This window comes from Lepus europaeus, chromosome 1, assembly GCF_033115175.1.
Source record: "Lepus europaeus isolate LE1 chromosome 1, mLepTim1.pri, whole genome shotgun sequence".
Taxonomy (NCBI): Eukaryota; Metazoa; Chordata; class Mammalia; order Lagomorpha; family Leporidae; genus Lepus; species Lepus europaeus.
In genome coordinates, this window is record NC_084827.1 from 154,181,120 (window position 1) to 154,205,327 (window position 24,208).

A 24,208-nucleotide genomic window follows, 5' to 3' on the forward strand; every position below is an offset into this window, starting at 1 on the left:
AACCTTTCCATATAGTTCACCATTTCTTGTTTGATATGTCTGTCTTCTCAATTAACAAGCTTGTAGAGGTCAGGAATCCTACATTTTCTTTTTTTTTCAAGATTTATTTTTATTTATTTGAAAGAGTTAGAGAGGTAGGGACAGAGAGAGAGGTCTTCCATCCGTTGGTTCACTCCCTAGATGGCCGCAAAGGCTGGAGCTGCGCTGATCTGAAGCCAGGAGCCAGGAGTCAGGAGTCAGGAGCTTCTTCTGGGTCTCCCATGCGGGTGCAGGGGCCCAAGGACTTAGGCATCTTCTACTGCTTTCCCAGGCTATAGCAAAGAGCTGGATCAGAAGAGGATCAGCCGGGACTAGAACCGGCACCCATATGGGATGCCGGTGCTTCAGGCCAGGGTTTTAACAAACCAGTGCGCCAAAGCACCAGCCCCAGGAATCCTACATTTTCTGAAACTCCCTTATATCTACCAGAAGGTGGGGTATAGAAGTTCCTCAATAAATAATTGTTTAATTTAATATAAAATTATCTTTAAGTTACAAATAAAGAATATAATAATTTTATTAAAATGGTCCAATAAATACATTGATTTTCCCCCCAATACTTCTGGTAAGTCTCACAATTTTTATAGGAAAAGTACTCAGTACATGGTACACAGATAATATGCATGAAAATCACTGGAAAAGAAGGGCTGGATTTCTAGGTTATTTATTTATTTATTTATTGACAGGCAGAGTTAGACAGTGAGAGAGAGAGACAGAGAGAAAGGACTTCTTTCTTCCGTTGGTTCACCCCCCAAATGGCCACTCCGGCCATTGTGTTGCGGCCAGCACGCTGTGCCGATCCGAAGCCAGGAGCCAGGTGCTTCTCCTGGTCTCCCATGCGGGTGCAGGGCCCCATGACCTGGGCCATCCTCCACTGCACTCCTGGGCCATAGCAGAGAGCTGGACTGGAAGAGGGGCAACTGGGACAGAATCTGGTGCCCCGACAGGGACTAGAACCTGGTGTGCCGGCATTGCAGGTGGAGGATTAGCCTAGTGAGCCGCGGCACTGGCCCTAGGTTATTCTTTAAAGGACATTATCTTGATGAATTTTATACAATCTAGCAAACAATCCTTTGCCCTTAATGCTCTGAAATCTTTTTTTCCTTCTTCTTCTTCTTTTTTTTTTTTTTAGTACTAAGAGTGGATATGCTTGTCAGTGATGGGGTCATACTAATCAAGCTTTATAGAAATTACATATAAAGTTAGAATGTCAAATTGCTAATTCACAAAGATAAATAGAATTGTCAGAAAGGTTAGCCGGCGCCGCGGCTCAATAGGCTAATCCTCCGCCTTGCGGTGCCGGCACACCAGGTTCTAGTCCCGGTCGGGGCACTGATCCTGTCCCGGTTGCCCCTCTTCCAGGCCAGCTCTCTGCTGTGGCCAGGGAGTGCAGTGGAGGATGGCCCAGGTCCTTGGGCCCTGCACCCCTTGGGAGACCAGGAGGAAGCACCTGGCTCCTGCCATTGGATCAGCGCGGTGCGCCGGCCGCAGCGCACCTACCGCGGCGGCCATTGGAGGGTGAACCAACGGCAAAAAGGAAGACCTTTCTCTCTGTCTCTCTCTCTACTGTCTACTCTGCCTGTCAAAAATAATATAAAATAAAAAAAAGAAAGGTAAAATAATTCAGTCAGCAAGACCAGCACATTATTTTTTTACATAATTTTATTTTTTAATTTTAATGTGCTTTGTAGATACAATTCTAAGAACATAATGATATTCCCTTTTCCCTACTTCCCTCTCTCCCACATTCTCTTTTTTAGGGAGCTATTTTGGGAAACCAAATTGTAATCATAGAGTTGCCTGTGGAGTATGAATTCTGTAAAAGAGCTGTTATATAACTTGAATGTTGAATGGCATCTAGTTACAATGTCCTTGGTAGGGCTTGCCTTACTAAGGGAACCATTACACTGAAAGTCTATTGGCTACATGCCCTCTTCTCTGTACCCAGATGTGAAGAGTACTTTTCTGCAACTTTGTGACTTTCTTTTCCTATGCTTTCACTGCTAGTTAACTCCTTTTTTTTTTAAGATTTTATTTATTTATTTGAGAGGTAGAGTCACAGAGAGAGAGAGAAACAGGTCTTCAATCACTGATTCACTCCCCAGTAGCTGCGATGGCCAGTTCTAGGCCAGGCTGAAGCCAGGAGCCAGGAGCTTCTTCTGGGTCTCCCATGCAGGTGCAGGGGCCCAAGCATTTGGGCCATCTTCCACTGCTTTCCTAGGCACATTACCAGGAAGCTGGATTGGAAGAGGAGCAACTTGGACCTGAAATGGTGCTGATATTGGATGCTGGCACTACAGGCAGAGGCTCAGCTTACTATGCAACAGTGCCAGCCTTGGATAGCCTTTTTTTTTTTTTTAAATTAATGTACTATTTTAAGCAATAAAAGTTGAATTATCAAAATACAATTTTGTTACAGAAAACTGATCTACATCTTCATCCCCCAATTATTGCCTCTCTTAAAAATAATAAGCATGACTTGTATGTTTCTTATATTCAAAGGGAAAATGAGAGAATACAGCAACTAGGGTTTTGAAGTCTCCCAGACTGGAAATCATGCTCATTTCATGATGCCTAAAAATAGTCTTATGTTGTAGGATAGATCAGCAGACCCAGTATTTCTATGGTCTAACTATGTGGGTCACTGATATTTGCATAGTCTGTTAGCACTTAGGGATATAACATTCTTAGGAATATTGACAGTAAGTTATACAAAAACTATTTTCATGGCACTATTAAATAAATTTTAAGAGACCTTTTACAACATGCAGTTAAGATAGTCTAGGAAAGATGAAAAATTCTACCAACTTTCTCAGTCCAAAATAGTCAGGGACAAAAGGGAAACATGGATAACTATTCTGGAATAGGTAACTCTCGGTTAATAATCTTTATGTTGTCAAAGCCACAGTTCAGAGGTGATAAATAGCAGCCCTAGGGAAAATAGTAGTTAAGAGAACCAGTTGGAACTTTGGCCTCAGAATCAGCCCTAATTACATTCAGTTCTGGCTGAAAAGCCAATGAAAGTAATTCAGGCATGGAATGCCAAGACACTATGGCAAAAAATGATCTAGATGAAAGATCTCTGTGAATGAGACCCCAGTAGAAAGAAGGGACTATCAAAGAAGGATGTACTATTCTCTGAAGAGAGGAGAGAACTTTCACTTTGCTTATGGCTTTGTCTAAATATTGATGGAGTTTGTGGTCACAAAAGGTTTCCATAGCTTTGGCAGCTCATGATAAGAGCCTTGAGTGATCACTGACTCATAAATAAGAGTGTTAATTGTTAAATTAACATCAGAACTCACTGTGCACTTATTCCCCATGTAGGACATCTGTCCTTAATGAGATGTACTATGAAAATTAACTATAACGCCGACGCCATGGCTCAACAGGCTAATCCTCCGCCTTGCGGCGCTGGCACACCGGGTTCTATTCCCGGTTGGGGCGCCAGATTCTATCCTGGTTGCCCCTCTTCCAGGCCAGCTCTCTGCTATGGCCCGGGAAGGCAGTGGAGGATGGCCCAAGTCCTTGGGCCCTGCACCCGCATGGGAGACCGGGAGAGGCACCTGGCTCCTGGCTTGAGATCAGCGAGATGTGCTGGCCACAGCAGCCATTGGAGGGTGAACCAACGGCAAGAAGGAAGACCTTTCTCTCTGTCTCTCTCTCTCACTGTCCACTCTGCCTGTGGGGGAAAAAAAGAAAATTAACTACAAAACCTATTCTCAAACAGTAATTTTTATGTTGTGTATGTGTGTGCAAACTGTTGAAATCTTAGTCTAGAGTTGGTCTTCGGTATAAAGTTAATTAAAAATGTATCTTAATGAATAATGGGATGGGAGAGGGAGTAGGAGGTAGGATGGGAGTAGAGGTGGGTGGGTGGGTATAGGGGGCAAAACCACTATATTCCTAACGTTGCACCTATGAAAATTGGATTCATTAAATAAAAGCTTTAAAATAAAAGAGAGAGAAGCAGTTGGAAATAGACCCCAAATGTTGGAAACAGAAAAAAGAATTGGAACAGATAAATAGGAAACTATCTTGTTATTTTGTAATAATTTATTAACTAATGGACTTTAAGAAGAACCAGCCAAGCCTGTGCGCACACCTGGTTTTAGTCGCACTCCCTTAAGGGGATAATAAAGTTTCTTGACAAGTTGCCCTGTACAGGATGAATAAGCAGTTTAGCCATTGTTCAGATTCCCATTTGTTGGTAAGTGGCATACTTTCCATCATTTCAATCAAATATCAGGCAGAGATCTTTGAGTTGCCAGGCCACAGGGAGGATCAGGAAAACAAATATTATTGCATTTTCTGACTTTAAATTGATAAAGTGATACTTACAAACTGATACCAAATAGTGTTGAGCCTGGTTAAAACAGTATTCTCACTGGTTAATTCAGCCTGAAAGAGTAGCTCACTTATGCCATTCATGTATAATTTATAAGCTAATCTCACAAATGGACTTCCTATGTGGCCCATCTTGAAATAGGTCATGGGATGAGAGAGGCGGAGAAAATATGGCGGAATAGTGAAGGCACGCACCAATAGTCTGGGAAAAGATAGTTTAATAAAAGTGGAGTTACTGTAGCCTCAGGAAAAGACTCAGGAAAAAACTGCAGAGGAAACTCTTCCGGATCTAGTAGATGTGATACAGAGGACCTACGGGGAGAGCAAGGTCGCCTGCCGCGTGGAAGCCGAGCCATGGGAGCCGAGCGGCAGAGTCTGCATGCCAGTGCTGGAAAGGGAGGTGAGACAAAAACCTAAGTAATCCGAGAAATTGGCGGGGAAAGGCAGAATGAGGCCTAAGGCCCCACTGGGGAAAGTTCATTAGGTTGACTGGAGGAGAGAAAAAAACGAATAAATAAGGGGAACCAGCATGGACACTAGCCTCTGTCTCCTCTCACCTTACAAAGCCGAGCAAGACAAAGAGCACGCACCATTTTACGTATGCAAAGAGGCGCCGGCCATTAGCCAAGCAGAAAAACCTGACTCTGGTGGGGAGAAATAACAGGAGGTTAGGTTCTAGTGAAACTGTGTGGAGCTAACTAACTGTGAAAATCTGAGGAGGGGCGAGAGAACTCACTGAGTACACAAACTTGGTAAACTCGGCAACCAGGTGAGAGACTGCAGAGAATTTGAGACCACACTGCGGGATGCATAAACTCTTTGTGTGGTCCCAGGGGTAGATTTCATACATTTAACAGAGGTCAGATTTCATACATCAACTACCCTCAATTCCACTCAGCTGTGCAGAATTACTTCCCAACTGAGTCAAAAAAAAAAAAAAAAAAAAAAGAGAGAGAGAGCGAGCGAGTGAGAGAACAATCTGGGTGAGTCACCTTTGGCACACCCTTAACCCTGAAGAACCAAACAGAGCTCTCTGGCCACACCCATCACAGCCTCTAAGGATACATCGAAAGCAGACAGTCCACTTAATCTAGAGTCATAGTATTACGAGAAAAAGCACCACAGCGAAGGAACCAAAGAATACCTCCAATATGCCAAACAAACGCAGAAACCAAGGTAAAAAGAGCAAGGAAGACATTATGATGCCCCCAAATGAAAAAGACACCCCAATTCAACATTATGAAGATGATGAGATAGAAGAAATGCAAGAAGCGGATCTCAAAAAATTGATAAGAACATTAAGAAGTTCTCAAAAACAAATTCTTGAACTGCAGAAATCCTTAATGGACAAGAGAGAAAATCTCTCTCACAAAAATGAAATATTAAGGAGGAATCAAAATGAAATGAAACAAATACTAGAACATGAAACTGTGATAGTGACGAGAAATCATAATGAAATGAAGAATTCAGTAGATCAAATGACAAACACATTAGAGAGCCTTAAAAACTGAATGGGTGAAGCAGAAGAGAGAATATCGGACTTAGAAGACAGAGCACAGGAAAGCATACAGTCAAACCAAAGAAAAGAAGAGGAAATTAGAAATCTAAAAAATATTGTTGGGAGTCTACAGGATACTATTAAAAAAACCAATATTCGGGTTCTAGGAGTTCCTGAAGGCATGGAGAGGGAGAAAGGATTAGAAGGCCTTTTTAGTGAGATACTAGCAGAAAATTTCCCAGGTTTGGAAAAGGACAGAGAAATCCTAGTACAGGAAGCTCATAGAACCCATAATAAACATGACCAAAAGAGATCCTCACCACGACACATTGCAATTAAACTCACCACAGTGAAACACAAAGAAAAGATCCTAAAATGTGCAAGAGAGAAATGCCAGATTATTCTCAGAGGATCTCCAATTAGACTCACAGCACACTTCTCATCAGAAACCCTACAAGCGAGGAGGGAATGGTGAGATATAGCCCAGGTGCTAAGAGAGAAAAACTGCCAGCCCAGAATATTATATCCTGCAAAGCTCTCATTTGTGAATGAAGGTGAAATAAAGACCTTTCACAGCAAACAGAAATTGAAAGAATTTGTCACCACTCGTCCAGCCATGCAAAAGATGCTTAAAAGATGTGTTACACACAGAAACACAGAAACACGGCCATTAATATGAAAGAAGGTAAAGGAAGAAAACCTCACAGTAAAAGATCACAGGAATTTCAAAACATATATTAGAAAATATCTTTGGCAAATGGTAGGGCAAAGTTACTACTTATCAATAGTCACATTGAATGTTAATGGCCTCAACTCTCCAGTTAAAAGACACAGACTGGCTGAATGGCTTAAGGAACAAAACCCATCTATTTGCTGCTTACAGGAAACACATCTTTCCAACAAAGATGCATACAGACTGAAAGTGAAAGGCTGGAAAAAGATATACCATGCCAACAGAAATGAAAAAAGAGCGGGCATAGCCATCTTAATATCGGACAACATAAACTTTACCACAAAAGCTGTTAGGAGAGACAAAGAGGGGCACTATATAATGATTAAGGGATCCATTCAACAGGAAGATATAATGATTATCAATGTATATGCACCTAATTACAGGGCACCGGTTAATTTAAAAGATATGTTAAGAGACTTAAAGGAGACTTAGACCCCAATGCAATAGTACTGGGGGACTTCAACACTCCACTCTCAGAGATAGACAGATCAACAGGACAGAAGATCAACAAGGAGACAGTAGATTTAAACGACACTATAGCACAAATGGATCTAACAGATATCTACAGAACTTTTCATCCTACACATAAAGCATTTACATTTTTCTCAGCAGTGCATGGAACCTTCTCTAGGATTGACCACATACTAGGCCATAAAACAAATCTCAGCAAATTCAAAAGAATTAGAATCATACAATGCAGCTTCTCAGACCATAAAGGAATGAAGTTGGAAATTAGCAACTCGGAAATCCCTAGAGCATATACAAACACATGGAGACTGAACAACATGCTCCTGAATGAACAATGGGTCATAGAAGAAATTAAAAGAGAAATCAAAAACTTTCTGGAAGTAAATGAGGATAATAGCACAACATACCAAAACCTATGGGATACAGCAAAAGCAGTGTTGAGAAGAAAGTTTATATCAGTAGGTGCCTACATCAAGAAATTGGAAAGGCACCAAATAGATGAGCTTTCAATTCATCTCAAGGATCCAGAAAATCTGCAGCAAACCAGACACAAATCTAGTAGGAGAAGAGATAATTAAAATCAGAGAAGAAATCAACAGGATTGAATCCAAAACAATACATTACAAAAAATCAGCCAAATGAAAAAAATGAACAAAATTGACATGCCATTGGCCCAACTAACAAAAAAAAGAAAAGACCCAAATCAATAAAATCAGAGATGAAAAAGGAAACGTAATAACAGACAGCAAAGAAATAAAAAGAATCATCAGAAATTACTACAAGGACTTGTATGCCAGCAAACAGGGAAATCTATCAGAAATGGATAGATTTCTGGACACATGCAACCTACCTAAATTGAGCCAGGAAGACATAGAAAACCTAAGCAGACCCATAACTGACACAGAAATTGAAACAGTAATAAAGGCCCTCCCAACAAAGAAAAGCCCAGGACCAGATGGATTCACTGCTGAATTCTACCAGACATTTAAAGAAGAACTAACTCCAGTTTTTCTCAAACTATTCAACAATCGAAAAAGAGGGAATCCTCCCAAATTCTTTCTATGAAGCCAGCATCACCTTAATTCCTAAGCCGGAAAAGATACAGCATTGAAAGAGAATTACAGGCCAATATCCATGACGAACATAGATTCAAAAATCCTCAATAAAATTCTGGCCAATAGAATGCAACAACACATCAGAAAGATCATCCACCCAGACCAAGTGGGATTTATCCTTGGTATGCAGGGATGGTTCAATATTTGCAAAACAATCAACGTGATACACCACGTTAAGAGACTGCAGAAGCAAAACCATTGATTCTCTCAATAGACACAGAGAAAGCATTTGATAAAATACAACACTCTTTCATGATGAAAACTCTAAGCAAACTGGGTATGGAAGGAACATTCCTCAATACAATCATAGCAATTTATGAAAAACCCACAGCCAACATCCTATTGAATGGGGAAAAGTTGGAAGCATTTCCACTGAGATCTGGTACCAGACAGGGATGTCCACTCTCACCGGTGCTATTCAATATAGTTCTGGAGGTCTTAGCCAGAGCCATTTGGCAAGAAAAAGAAATTAAAGGGATACAAATTGGGAAGGAAGAATTCAAGCTATCCCTCTTTGCAGATGATATGATTCTTTATTTAGGGAATCCAAAGAACTCTACTAAGAGACTACTGGAACTCATAGAAGAGTTTGGCAAAGTAGCAGGATATGAAATCATTGCACAAAAATCAGCAGCCTTTGTATACACAGGCAATGCCATGGCTGAAGAAGAACTTCTAAGATCAATCCCATTCACAATAGCTACAAAAGCAATCAAATACCTTGGAATAAACTTAACCAAGGACGTTAAAGATCTCTACGATGAAAATTACAAAACCTTAAAGAAAGCAATAGAAGAGGATACCAAAAAATGGAAAAATCTTCCATGCTCATGGATTGGAAGAATCAATATCATCAAAATGTCTATTCTCCCAAAAGCAATTTATAGATTCAATGCAATACCAATCAAATACCAAAGATATTCTTCTCAGATCTGGAAAAAAATGATGCTGAAATTCATATGGAGACACAGGAGACCTCGAATAGCTAAAGCAATCTTGTACAACAAAAACAAAGCCGGAGGCATCACAATACCAGATTTCAGGACATACTACAGGGCAGTGGTAAACAAAACAGCATGGTACTGGTACAGAAACAGATGGATGGACCAATGGAACAGAATAGAAACACTAGAAATCAATCCTAATATCTACAGCCAACTTATATTTGATCAAGGATTCAAAAGCAATCCCTGGTGTAAGGACAGTGTATTCAATAAATGGTGGTGGGAAAACTGTATTTCCATGTGCAGAAGCATGAAGCAAGACCTCTATCTTTCACCTTACACAAAAATCCAATCAACATGGATTAAAAATCTAAATCTACGACCCAACACCATCAAATTATTAGAGAGTATTGGAGAATCCCTGCAAGATATAGGCACAGGCGAAGACTTCCTGGAAAATACTCCAACAGCACAGGCAATCAAAGCCAAAATTAACAATTGGGATTGCATCTAATTGAGAAGTTTCTGTACTTCAAAAGAAACAGGAAAGTGAATAGGCAACCTACAGAATGGGAAAAAATATTTGCAAACTATGCAACAGATAAAGGGTTGATAACCAGAATCTACAAATAAATCAAGAAACTCCACAACAACAAAACAAACAACCCACTTAAGAGATGGGCCAAGGACCTCAATAGACATTTTTCAAAAGAGGAAATCCAAATGGCCAACAGACACAGGAAAAAATGTTCAAGATCACTAGCCATCAGGGAAATGCAAATCAAAACCACAATGAGGTTTCACCTCACCCCGGTGAGAATGGCTCACATTCAGAAATCTACCAACAACAGATGCTGGAGAGGATGTGGGGAGAAAGGGACACTAACCCACTGTTGGTGGGAATGCAAACTGGTTGAGCCACTATGGAAGTCAGTTTGGAGGTTCCTCAGAAACCTGAGTATAACCCTACCATACAACCCAGCCATCCCATTCCTTGGAATTTACCCAAAGGAAATTAAACTGGCAAACAAAAAAGCTGTCTGCACCTTAATGTTTATTGCAGCTCAATTCACAATAGCTAAGACCTGGAACCAACCCAAATGCCCATCAACAGTAGACTAGATAAAGAAATTATGGGACATGTACTCTATAGAATACTATACAGCAGTCAAAAACAATGAAATCCAGTCATTTGTAACAAGATGGAGCAATCTGGAAAACATCATGCTGAGTGAATTAAGCCAGTCCCAAAGAGACAAATATCATTTGTTTTCCCTGATCGGTGACAACTAACTGACCACCAAAAAGGAAACCTGTTGAAGTCAAATGGACACTATGAGAAAAAGTGACTTGATCAACTCTTGTCCTGACTGTTGATGTAGAATATAATACTTTACCCATATTAGTATTTTTTTGTTCTAGTACTGGTGGTTGAACACTGTAATTAACACACAGTTATGCTTAGGTGTTTAAATTTTAACTGAAAAGTGATCTCTGTTAAATATAAGAGTGGGAAAAAGAGAGGGAGGAGATGTACAATTTGGGACATGCTCAATCGGACCTGCCCCAAATGGTGGAGTTAGAAACGTGCCAGGGGATTCCAATACAATGCCATTAAGGTGGCATGTACCAATGCCATCTCACTAGTCCAAGCGATCATCTTCAGTTCACAACTGATCACACTGATAGGTCTAAGAGTCAAAGGGATCACACAAACAAAACTAGTGTCTGCTAATACTAAGTGATAGAATCAAAAAGGGAGAGAAGGATCCAACATGGGAAGCAGGAGACACAGCAGACTCATACAATGGCAGATGTCCTAAACAGCACTCTGTCCTCAGAATCAGCCCTTAAGGCATTCGGATCTGGCTCAAGAGCCCATGAGAGTATTTTAGGCATGGAAAGCCAAGACACTCTGGGGAAAAAAAAAAAAAAAAACAACCTAAATGAAAGATCTCTGCAAGTGAGATCCCAGTGGAAAGAACGGGGCCATCAAAGAAGGCGGTACCTTTCTCTGAAGGGAGGAGAGAACTTCCACTTTGACTATGACCCTGTTGGAATAAGATCGAAGTCGGTGAACCCTAAAGGCTTCCATAGCCTTGGCAACTCATGACTAGCGCCTAGGGAGATTACTGACGCCATAAACAAGAGTGTCAAATCGTTAAGTTAACAACAGGAGTCACTGTGTACTTTTGTCTCATGTGGGATCTGTCCTTAATGTGTTGTCCAATGTGAAGTAATGCTATAACTAGTACTGAAACAGTAGTTTTATACTTTGTGTTTCTGTGTGGGTGCAAACTGATGAAATCCTTACTTAGTGTATACTGAATCGATCTTCTGTATATAAAGGTAATTGAAAATGAAAAAAAAAACCTTGGTTTTAAATTGGAAATTGCATAGAAAATTAATCAATTTTTTAAAAATATCATGTAGGATCGCTGTCCTTAATATGCTGTACATTGTGATTTAATGCTATAACTAGTACTCCAATAGTATTTTTCACTTTGTGTTACTATGTGGAGGCAAACTGTTGAAATCTTTACTTAATATATACTAAACTGATCTTCTGTATATAAAGAGAATTGAAAATGAATCTTGATGTGAATGGAAGGGGAGAGGAAGCGGGAAAGGGGAGGGCTGTGGTTGAGAGGGAAGTTTGGTGTGGGGGGAAGCCATTGTAATCCATAAGGTGTACTTTGGAAATTTATATTCATTAAATAAAAGTTAAAAAAAAGATAATTGAAAATGAAAATAAATAAATAAATAAATAAATAAATAGGTCATGGGAAGGCCCGTCTCTGATGTCCTGATTAGATTCAGCTCATGAGGTTGATAGAATCATTGTCATGTATTAGGTGCTTGACTAAATCAAATTTGTACTACCCTCTCATGTTGGAAATATAAGACTTTGGGCTGGTGCCACAGCTCAATAGGCTAATCCTCCATCTTGCAGCGCCGGCATACCAGGTTCTAGTCCCTCTCGGGGCGCCGGATTCTGTCCCGGTTGCCCCTCTTCCAGGCCAGCTCTATGCTGTGGCCAGAGAGTGCAGTGGAGGATAGCCCAAGTGGTTAGGCCTTTCACCCCATGGGAGACCAGGAGAAGCACCTGGCTCCTGCCTTCGGATCAGCGTGGTGCGCCGGCCGCAGCGCGCCTACCGCGGCAGCCATTGGAGGGTGAACCAACAGCAAAAGGAAGACCTTTCTCTCTGTCTCTCTCTCACTGTCCACTCTGCCTGTAAAAAAAAAAAAAGAAATATAAGACTTTGTCTCTGATGATTCCATTATCTGGCATTGTATATGTTACATCAGCCTGTTGAGACTTCTTGATTTCTTTTGGAGACTATCAGTGCTGTTACAGTTCTTGCATCTCAGACAAGAATAATTTCCTCAACATCAAAGAAGTTGAGGGGTCATTTGACCACTGTTTTTTTTTTTTTTATTTGATGAATGGAATTTTACATAGATACAACTTTAGGAATACAGTCGTTCTTTCTCCCATAACCCCCACCCCACTCCCTTCCCACCTCCCGTTCCCTCTCCCATCTACTTCTTCATTATGGATCATTTTTAGTATGACTTTGTATATAACAGAGGACCAGCTCTATGCTCATCATAGTTTTCAACAATTTGTACCCGCACCCACACACAACATATAGAGCAATTGCACAGTGACTATTATTTTTCCTTTAACAATTAACACTCTTTTTTTATGATGTCAATGATCATCTGAAGCTCTCGTTGTGGGCTGCCAGGGCTATGGGGACCTTTTGTGACCATAGACTCTATTGGTGTTTGCACACGGACATAAGCAAAGAGGATGTTCTCCTCTCCCTTCAGAGAAGAGTGTCTCCTTCTTTGATGACCCTTCCTTTCCTCTGAGGACTCACAGAGATCCTCCGTGTAGCATTTTTTTTCCCACAGAGTCTTGTCTTTCCATGCCTGAGATGCTCTTGCAGGCCTTTCAGCCCAACCAGGAAGCCTTATGGGTTGATTCTGAGGTCAGAGGGTTATTTACTGTGAAAGTCATTCTAGGAGTCTGCTGTGTGGACTGCTTCCCATGTTGGTCCTTCCTTCCTTTTTGAATTCTATTATTCTTGCCAGGTACTTGATGTTATTTATGTTGTCCCTTTTAAACCTAGACTGGTCTATCTGTTGTCTTTAACATTTAATATCATCATTGTAACAGTGAAGATGGTGTTTATACCATGGATTCTTATGGGTTTGGAGCCCCATGATTAGTTCTTAGGCTGTACCTGAGAAGTAAGTCTATATGCCTGTTTGCAGAACTATACTGTTTTACAGTTTTAGACTACCTCCTCCACCTCTTATTCCCTCCCTTGTTTTTAACTGAGATCTTTTGCCAATTGCTTTAAAATACATATAATTAACTCTGTGTTGCATTGACAGTTCAGCATATAGTGTGAGGTAGAGAGATGAGAGAGAAAGAAAACAGAGGAAAAAAAAGAAAAAAAAACAACAAAACAGAACCAAAAGGATATACACAATAAAAAGTAACAATGGTTAACTGTCTCTCCACAATCAGGCATTTGACCGCTGTTATACATAATTTCCATGGCCATTGACAATTTTCACTTTTACTAGCAGTTTATTTTCTCACTAGAACACATAAATCATCTTAGTGAAGTTGTCCAACAATAGTGTACATGATCATAGGCAGTTTTTCTGGGACACCTCAGGAGAGTACCATTAATACAGAATATAGTAGCATTTTACAAAGCAAGAGGGGATTGGGAAGACTGACAAAGGCACCTTATTTCTATGCTTACAGTTTTATAAAGTACATCTAGTGTGCATCGAGAGAGAGAATCTTCCATCTGGTGGTTGGTTCACTCCCCAAATGGCCACAATAGCTGGGCCTGGGCCAGGCTAAAGCAAAAAGTGTTTCCTCTGGTTCTCCCCCGTGGGTTTGGGAACCCAAGCCCTTGGGTAATCCTCCACTGCCTTCCCAGGTGCATCACCAGGGAACCTGATTGAAAGTGGAGCTGCCAGGAGGCTCCCTGAGACTGAGGCCAGGATTCAAACTGGTGCCTGTATGTGATGCTGGTGTCGCAGGCTGTGGCTAAACCCTCTATACCACAACACTGGCCCCGTATCTTCCTCTTAATGAATAATTCCTTCCAAGAGTGCTTTAAAGTTGAGACTATGTGCACTAGGTTTGTTTATACACTATTATGTATTTGTCTTCACAAAAAATTGCTTTCTGTAGACTTGCACTTTAAATACAGAATTATGTAGGAATTCTGGTCGTTTTTGCTTCATTTACAATCAATGAAACTCTAATAATGAGCTGTCAGAAAAGTGTGTATGAGCTAACAGTGTTCCCTTTTATTTCATCCTCCCTACTTGCACTGTCCTTTTTTGACAAGAGCAAAACAGTAATTAAAGTTGTAGAAGTTACATCACACAGATTTTGTTGATGAATACAAAGCTAAAGAACTCCATTTTTAAAAAGATTTATTTTATTTAATTGGAAGTCAGTGTTACAGAGAAGGAGAAAGAGGCAGAAAGAGAGAAATCTTTATTTGCTGGTTCACTACCCAGATGACCGAAATGTCTGGTGCTATGCCAGGCTGAAGCCAAAAATGTGGAACTCCATCCAGATCTTTCACGTGGGTGGCAGGGGCCCAAGCAGTTGGGACATCTGATGCTTTCCCAGGTGTATTAGCAGGAAGCTGGATCAAAAGTGGAGCTGCTGGGACTTGAACTGGCACCCTTATAGCATGCAGGCATAGCAGGTGGCAGCTTAACCCACTGCACCATGTTGCCGGCCCTGAGAACTCATTTTGAAAGTTGAAACGCTTACAAAGATCCAATAATTTTGGTCAAGTAACAAGTTCCCTGCAGGATATTTCTAAGGGTTGAGGAATCTTGTGAAGGAATCCATTGATGCTTCTTTATGTTTTCCTGATCCATCTGGAATCATTGTGTTACTGATCCAGGTTCTTTGCCTTATTTGCAAATAGTAATTGACAAGAGGCCAGTGTGCAGCCCAGTCAAAGTCTTTGGGGCATAAGTCAGAACTCAAGGGACATAGCTTGGCTGGAATAAGTCTGCTGACTAGCTTTTTGTTGGGAACTGAACAGGTGTTTTTATGGGGTTGGAGAGGCATGATGGTTTCTCCTTAGAGAAATACATCACTTCTGTCGACACCTGGCCTGTGGTTCTGGTTCTTTGCCCTCAGCACATGACACTGCAGTTTGCATGTGGCTCACTATTCTGAAGGGGTCTGTGGTTCATTACTGCCACCCCAGGAAGGCCACATATTGGTCATATTGAGCTATTCTAGATATGCCTGCAGGTTGTCCTAACAGAGCAGTAGGGGGCTTTTGCAGTTAGGGTATGAATATTCCTTGCCCCCACATTGATTTGGAGCTGGAGATGAATACATGTCAGGATGGGAGGGTATTAATTTAGTGGGTCCTGCTTCTAACCTGTCTCAATTCCAATTATGTCCATAGTCTTATTCTTCATATTATTCTAGAACCAGAAAGTGACATCAGATAGGACAAGTTCAAATGTCTAAATTTGAAAATGAGGGAGCACAATCATGTCCTGATTAGCACTTTAGACTGAAGAGATACTGGTTGTTCATGGCTCATAAGCCTCTAAAAATGAGGAATAAGGGTAGAAGCTAGAGGTCTAGTCTCATACTTATCTTTCCCAGTTAATACTCAATATGTGTATTTTTTATTACAGGTAATATGGCACTGCCTCTATTACTGGTCTTCCTTTTTCTTTCTTACCTATCCCATTAACCTTAAGAGAGAGTTTTAACATCCATACTATTTCCTGATTAAAGTAAGAGGATATACAAGACCTCAAAATGGTTTAATAGATGGCTTTTCATTGTGTGGATTGTCTACTTTTCAGGAAAAGAAAACAAAATCTTCTTAGACTGGAGGGAGAGAACTAGGAGAACAACTTCAAAGTTGATTATGTGCTGTAGACTGAATGTTTGTGTCCCCCTAAAATGCATGTTAACATCTAATCCTTGATGTGAGGGTATGTGGCAGTGAGGCTTTGGGAAAGGGATTAGGTCCTAGGGTTAGAGCCTTCATGAATGGGATAAGTGCACTTAAAGATGTCAGAGAACTCCCTGATCTCTTCCCCCATGTGAAAACTCAGGGAGGAAATAGCTGTCTGTGAACCTGGAAGTCAGATACCTAATTTGCCTGTGTTTTAATTAAGACCTTCCAGCCTCAAGAACGATGAGAAATAAATTTCCATTGTTTATTAGCCACCCAGTTAATGGCATTTTGTTGTAGCAGCCTGAAAGGACTTAGGCAGTATGTTTTTTTTTTTTTTTTTGACAGACAGAGTGGATAGTGAGAGAGAGAGAGAGAGAGACAAAGAGAAAGGTCTTCCTTTTTGCCGTTGGTTCACCCTCCAATGGCCGCTGCGGCCGGCGCATCATGCTGATCTGAAGCCAGGAGCCAGGTGCTTCTCCTGGTCTCCCATGCGGGTGCAGGGCCCAAGCACTTGGGCCATCCTCCACTGCCTTCCCGGGCCATAGTAGAGAGCTGGCCTGGAAGAGGGGCAACCGGGATAGAATCCGGTGCCCCGACCGGGGCTAGAACCTGGAGTACTCCGCAAGGCGGAGGATTAGCCTGTTAAGCCACGGCGCCGGCCAGGCAGTATGTTTGAAATGTGATGCAATGAGTGACAGAGTGATATGAGACGCAGTGCCCTTATTATTCTAAGATTCAGTGACCTTATTTCTGTGAAGGAGCCCGGCTCTGTATCAACATCTGCTGCTGTCAACCTTGGCCTCCAGCAAATCCATGCCAATGGGTGTCTTTTGTTTTTTCAGATTTTTAAAGAGAGAGAGACAGACATACAGACAGACAGGAAGATCAAGATCGTATCTTACGGCTCACTCTACAAATGTTTGAAATGTTTGCAATGGCCAGGGCTGGATCAGGTCACTGAACAGAATCCAGGTCTCCCACATGGGTGGCAGGAACACAAATACTTGAGTCATCACTACCACTTCCTAGGTTCTGCATTAGCAAGTGGCTGGAATCAGGAATGAGAACCCAGGCACTATTATATGGGATGTGAGTGTGTTAATCAGCATCTTAAATGCTTGGCCAAATGCCAACCTCAGTGAACCTCTTAATTAAGCTGATGCCATCCTGTGAATTCATTGTTTATCATTTGGTAGACAGAATGCCCTTCAACCTACATCTCTGTTGTGATTTTTAGCATTATATAATGTATCCAATTTAGCATGCCAATTGCTGAGAGCCTTTTAATCCCTTTTCCCATTGTGCATCACGTCAGTTCTGGCATTTCTATTTCAATTAACATAGGAAAACACTTTTACCAAGTTGCCTGAAAATATCCTAGCAGTGTATTATTACAATTTCTTAGGATCCTTCATTAAATCTTGTATCAGGATACAAGTGGGCAATCATCCACTGCTTTCCCAGGCCATAGCAGAGAGCTGGATCAGAAGTGGAGCAGCGTTTCTTTATTGTTGATTTCTGAATGAGAGTCATTGGGATGAGGTAAAACCTCACTGTGATTTTGATTTGCATTTCCTGATGGCTAGTGATTCTGAGCATTTTTTCATGTGTCTGTTGGCCATTTGAATTTCCTCTTTTGAAAAAGGCCTGTTCAACTCATTTGCCCACTTCCTAACTGGATTGTTTGTTTTGTTATTGTTGAGTTTCTTGAGCTCTTTATAGATTCTGGATATTAATCTTTTATCTGTTGCTTAGTTTGCAAATAATTTCTCCCACTCTATCACTTACCTCTTCACCTTGCTGAGTGTTTCTTTTGCAGTGCAGAAGCTTCTCAACTTGATGTAATCCCATTTGTCAATTTTAGCTTTAATTTCCTGTGCTTCTGGGGTCTTTTCCAAGAAGTCTTTGTTTATGCCAATGTCTTGCAGAGTTTCCACAATGCTGTCCTTTAGTAATTTAATTGTATCAGTTCATAGATTTAGTTCCCTTGATCAATTTTCAGTGGATTTTTTGTAAGGTGTAAGGTAGGGGTATTGTTTCATACTTCTACATGTGGAGATCCAGTTTTCCTAGCACCATTTGTTAAAGAGACAGTCCTTGCTCCAGGGATTGATTTTAGTTCCTTTGTCAAAGATAAGTTGGTTGTAGATGCATGGATTGAGTTCTGGAATTTCTATTCTGTTCCATTGGTCTATATGTCTTTTTTTTTTTTTTTTTTGCTAGTACCAGGCTGTTTTGATTATATGGTCCTGTAGTGTGTTTTGAAATCTGGTATTGTGATGCCTCTGGCTTTATTTTTGTCATAAAGGATTGCTTTAGCTATTTGGGGTCTCTTGTGTTTCCATATGAATTTCAGCATTGTTTTTTCTAGATCTGAGAAGAATATCATTGGTATTTTAGTATGGATATTTTAATGATATTAAATGGTCTATCCTAGAGAAATTTCCATGTACTGATGAAAAAAATGTGTATTCTGCAACTGTGGGATGAATGGTTCTGTAGATATCAGGTCAATTTGGTCCATAGTGTCGATTAGCTCTATTGTTTTTTTGTTGATTTTCTGTCTAGATGAGCTGTCCATTGTTGAACCTGGGGTATTGAAGTCCCTCGTTACTATTGTGTTGGAGTCTGTGTCTCCCTTTAGATCCATTAACATTTGTTGTAAGTAGCCAGGGGCCCTGGAATTGGTGCATAAGCTTTTATTGTGGTCACATCTTCCTATTGAATTGATCCCTTAATCATTACATTGCCCTTCTTTGTCTCTTTTAACAGTTTTTGTGTTAAAGTCTATTCTGTCTGATATTAGGTTGGCTATACCTGCTCATTTATGCTTTCTGCTAGCATGGAATATCTTTTTTCACCCTTTCACTTTCAGTCTGTGTGTATCTTTGTTGGTGACATGTGTTTCTTGTTGGCAGCAAGTAGATGAGTTTTGCTTTTTAATTCATTCAGCCAGCCTGTATCTTTTAATTGGATAGTTTAGGCCATTTACACTCAAGGTTACTATTGATAAGTAATGACTTGGCCTTGTCACTTTTCTGTGAAGACTCCTATTGTTTACTTTGGATTTCTTTTGTGCTTTTCCTAGGAGATTTTTCTGCCTTCACATTCTTTCATGGTGATGACTATCATTCTCTGTTTCTGTGTGTAGCACATCCTTAAGCATCTTTTGTAAGGCTGGACAGGTAGTTACAAATTCTTTGAATTTCTGTTTGTTATAGAAGGTCTTTATTTCACCCTTATTCATAAATGAGAGTTTTACAGGGTACAATATTCTGGGTTGACTGTTTTTTTCCCTTAAGACTTGAACTATGTGTCTCCATTCTCTCCTACCCTGTAGGGTTTCTGATGAGAAGTCAGCTGTGAGTCTAATTGGAGATATTCTGAAAGTAATCTGGCATTTCTCTTGGGCACATTTTAGAATCTTTTCTTTCTGTTTTACTGTTGAAATTTGACTACAATGTGTTGTAGTGAAGATCTTTTCTGATCATGTCTATAAGGAGTTCTATATGCCTCATATATTTGGACATTCCTTTCTTTCTCCAAACTGGGGAGGTTTTCTGCAATTATTTCACTTAATAAGTATTCTAATCCATTCTCTCTTTCCATACCTTCAGGAACTTCTAAGGCCCATATGTTGAGTTGTTTGATACTATCCCATGTATTCTGACATTGTTTTTATTTTATTTTATTTTTATTTTTTTAACTGTTATTTAATGAATATAAATTTCCAAAGTACACCTTATGGATTACAATGGCTTCCCCCCACACCAAACTTCCCTCCCAACCACAGCCCTCCCCTTTCCCGCTTCGTCTCCCCTTCCATTCACATCAAGATTCATTTTCAATTCTCTTTATATACAGAAGATCAGTTTAGTATATATTAAGTAAAGATTTCAACAGTTTGCCTCCACATAGTAACACAAAGTGAAAAATACTGTTGGAGTACTAGTTATAGCATTAAATCACAATGTACAGCATATTAAGGACAGAGATCCTACATGATATTTTTAAAAAATTGATTAATTTTCTATGCAATTTCCAATTTAAAACCAAGTTTTTTTTTCATTTTCAATTATCTTTATATACGGAAGATCAATTCAGTATACACTAAGTAAGGATTTCATCAGTTTGCACCCACACAGAAACACAAAGTATAAAACTACTGTTTCAGTACTAGTTATAGCATTACTTCACATTGGACAACACATTAAGGACAGATCCCACATGAGACAAAAGTACACAGTGACTCCTGTTGTTGACTTAACGATTTGACACTCTTGTTTATGGCGTCAGTAATCTCCCTAGGCGCTAGTCATGAGTTGCCAAGGCTATGGAAGCCTTTAGGGTTCACCGACTTCGATCTTATTCCAACAGGGTCATAGTCAAAGTGGAAGTTCTCTCCTCCCTTCAGAGAAAGGTACCGCCTTCTTTGATGGCCCCGTTCTTTCCACTGGGATCTCACTCGCAGATATCTTTCATTTAGTTTTTTTTTTTTTTTTTTTTTTTTTTTTTTGCCAGAGTATCTTGGCTTTCCATGCCTAAAATACTCTCATGGGCTCTTGAGCCAGATCCGAATGCCTTAAGGGCTGATTCTGAGGACAGAGTGCTATTTAGGACATCTGCCATTGTATGAGTCTGCTGTGTCTCCTGCTTCCCATGTTGGATCGTTTTTTTTTCCCTTTTTGATTCTATCAGTTGGTATTAGCAGACACTAGTTTTGTTTGTGTGATCCCTTTGACTCTTAGGCCTATCAGGGTGATCAATTGTGAACTGAAGATGATCACCTGGACTAGTGAGATGGCATTGGTACATGCCACCTTGATGGGATTGTATTGGAATCCCCTGGCACGTTTCTAACTCCACCATTTGGGGCAGGTCCGATTGAGCATGTCCCAAATTGTACATCTCCTCCCTCTCTTTTTCCCACTCTTATATTTAACAGGGATCACTTTTCAGTAAAATTTAAACACCTAAGAATAATTGCCAACACTGTTTTTAATTTTTCTAGTTTCTTCTACTTTCTGTCTGACTGAAAAATTTGCAAAGATTTGTCTTCTTGCATGGATATTCTTTCTTCTGCTTCACAAAAATCTTTTGTTAAAGCTTCCCACTGTATTTTTTATTTGACATATTGAATTCTTCATTTCTAATATTTCCTTTTGTTTCTCTTCAAAATTTTAATTTTATCGGAGAATTTTTCATTCATGTCATGTATTTATTTCTTTAATTCATGAATTTGCTTCTCTTTGCTTCTGAGGATTCCTATGATTAATCTTTTGAATTCCGTTTCAGGCATTTCATCAATCTCTTTATCTTTACATTCTAATATTGAAGCATGGTTATGTTCCATTGTGGGGGTCATGTTGCCCTCCTTATTCTTTTTTCTGGAATTTCTTTGTTTAGTTTTAGGTATTTGTGGAGATACTTGTTGGTTTCTTCCTCTGATGGCCTTTATGTTTGGACTATACCTCTATGGCTTACTGTTTGCTCTTTCAGTAAATACTCAGAGTTGTATCCTGGGTGGGGCCAGGTAGCTCTTGTCAGTGCTCCAGAGTAGGTATAGTATCTAGGGTGACACGCAAGTTGGGTATCATTGATCTCTTTCTTATAAGAAGGTAGGGTTTGATCATCTCTGTTGGCATAATCTCACCCTCACCTCCTCTCTTCCAAGGTGATTAATTCCTGGATGTTAGCCATAGTGGGTGCAGTACTCATCCACGCTGCTGTAAGAACTGCACAAAGGATCTATGCAGTCCTCAGTGTCTGTGTAGATTCCCTTGCAATGGCCACCCCCTTCTTCCCTAGGCATTCAGGGGCCTCTGAGCATGTGGAGCTGCTCACAGTGATTTCCCAGAGACCCATCTGCACCCTTCACCCTTTCATGCAGTCAGAGTTCTTACAGTCTCAGTACACAAGGTCACAGTCACAGGGTGCAGAGGATCCATTCTGCCCCACTACACTGTTCCATCCACAGAGAGGCAGAGACGTTCTCAGAGCTAGCTACTTGTGGATGCTCTGCCTAAATGGTTTGAGCCCCAGAGCCTGTGACATGTTGAGAGGCTGGGGGTACTTCACAGTCCTGTGTGGGGGCTCAGCTCCCTGTCAGTCCTCCCAGCCAGACTCAAAGTCAATGGGGAATGTAGATTTTTCCTTCTGCTGAAATTCCTGGATCACACACATACACAAGAGCCACAGGTCACAGCCCACAGGTGCTTTCTTGCTGCCTGTTGCCAAGTGCATGGACCTGAGCTGCTGCTGAAGTTAATGCCAAGATGATGTCTTGTCTGGGTCAGTTGCTGGACATGTGCATAATAGCTGGCATAGCTGTTAAGTATGTCCAAAATTGTGCCTGCCATCTCAGCTGGTTGTTGGGTACCCACTGTGATGGGACATGGAGAGAAAAATGTGCCTCTTCTTTGTCACTACGTTAGCAGGTACCCTGTCTCCCACAGGGCTCCAAGTCAGGTTTATGCCAGACTCTTCCCTGAGCTGTATTGCCAGTAGCATTGGCTGTTACAGTCCAATTCCACCTTACTATCCAAAGCTGACATTCTCTCAGGTTCTTGGTTGCTGACATCCTGTGTTGTGTCCATGCTTGTGCTGTGTATCTGTACCCTCTGTGTAGGTCCACAGGTCCCTCTTGCTTCCATAGAATTTCCACTGCAGTTTTTTTCTGAACTGTCCCCTGAGAATGCACTCTCTCCACTTTTTAAAAAACTATCTTCCCCTAGCCTAGAGCAGTAAAGCTCCCTCCCCATTCTGCCATCCTGTAATCAATCCTTCCATACTATCTTTCAATACTGACACCTCTTCATCCATGGTCCATTGGAGGCTGCCAACCTTAACAGAGGAATGGGCCATTTCTGTGGATGCAGAGGATTCAGCAGAAATTGGAATTAAAGATAGTTGAATTCATCAAACTGAGATCCTCATCCCACGCTTTAGGGTCCAGCTTTATATCTGAGAAGGGTTTAGTATTCAGAATATATAAGCAGCTTAAATAATTCAATATATGGGGGCCATGGTTCACTTGGTTAATCCTCCACCTGCAGTGCCAGCATCCCACATGGGAGCCGGTTCTAGTCCTGGCTGCTCCTTTTCCAGCCCAGCTCTCTGCTGTGGCCTGGGAAGGCAGTGGAGGATGGTCCAAGCCAGAAGGAAGCACCTGGCTCCTGGCTTTGGATCAGCGTAGCTCTGGCTGTAGTGGCCATTTAGGGGGTGAACCAATGGAAGGAAGACCTTTCTCTCTCTCTCACTGTCTATCTGTTCAATAAATAAAAAATTTTAAAAAATTCAATATAAATAAACAAAAAATCCAATTACAAAATGGGCAATAGATCCAAACATACATTTCTCAAAGGAAGACATACAAATGGCCCACAAGTACACGAAAAAAAATTTTCGACATCACTAATCATCAGGGAAATGCAAATCAAAACCACAAAGAACTATGACTTGACATCAGTTAGATTAGCTATTGCCAAAAAAGGCTAAAGATAGCAAGTGTTGGCAAAAATATGAAGAGGTAAGTCTTACCCACTGTTTGTTGGCATGTAAATTAATAGACATTGTGGAAAACAGCATGGAGGCCCCTTAAAAAACTAAAAATAGATCTACTATGTTTTTCACTCCTGGGTATGTACTCAAGGGAATTGAAATCCATCTCTTGAATCCATCTCGTACTATCATGTTTACTGTAGCGCTGTCCACAATATATCAGAAGTGGAAGTAAACTAAGTGTCTCATCAGCTGATGAGTGGATAAAGACAATCTGGTACATACACACAACGGAATATTACTCAGCCTAAAAAGAATGAAATGCTGTCATTTGCAACAACGTTTGTGGAACTAGATGTTGTTATGTTGGATGAAATAAGCCAAGCACAGAAAGATAAGTATCCCATGATCTCACTCATATATAAAGTCTAAAAATTAAATGATCTCAGAAAAAAGTACAGTGTTGGTTACCTGAGGCTGTGGAGAAAGTGGGGAAGGAGGAGCAATGAAAGATTAATTGATGGGTAATAGATTATAGCTAAATAGGAGCAAGAAGTTCTAGGGTTCTATGGTGG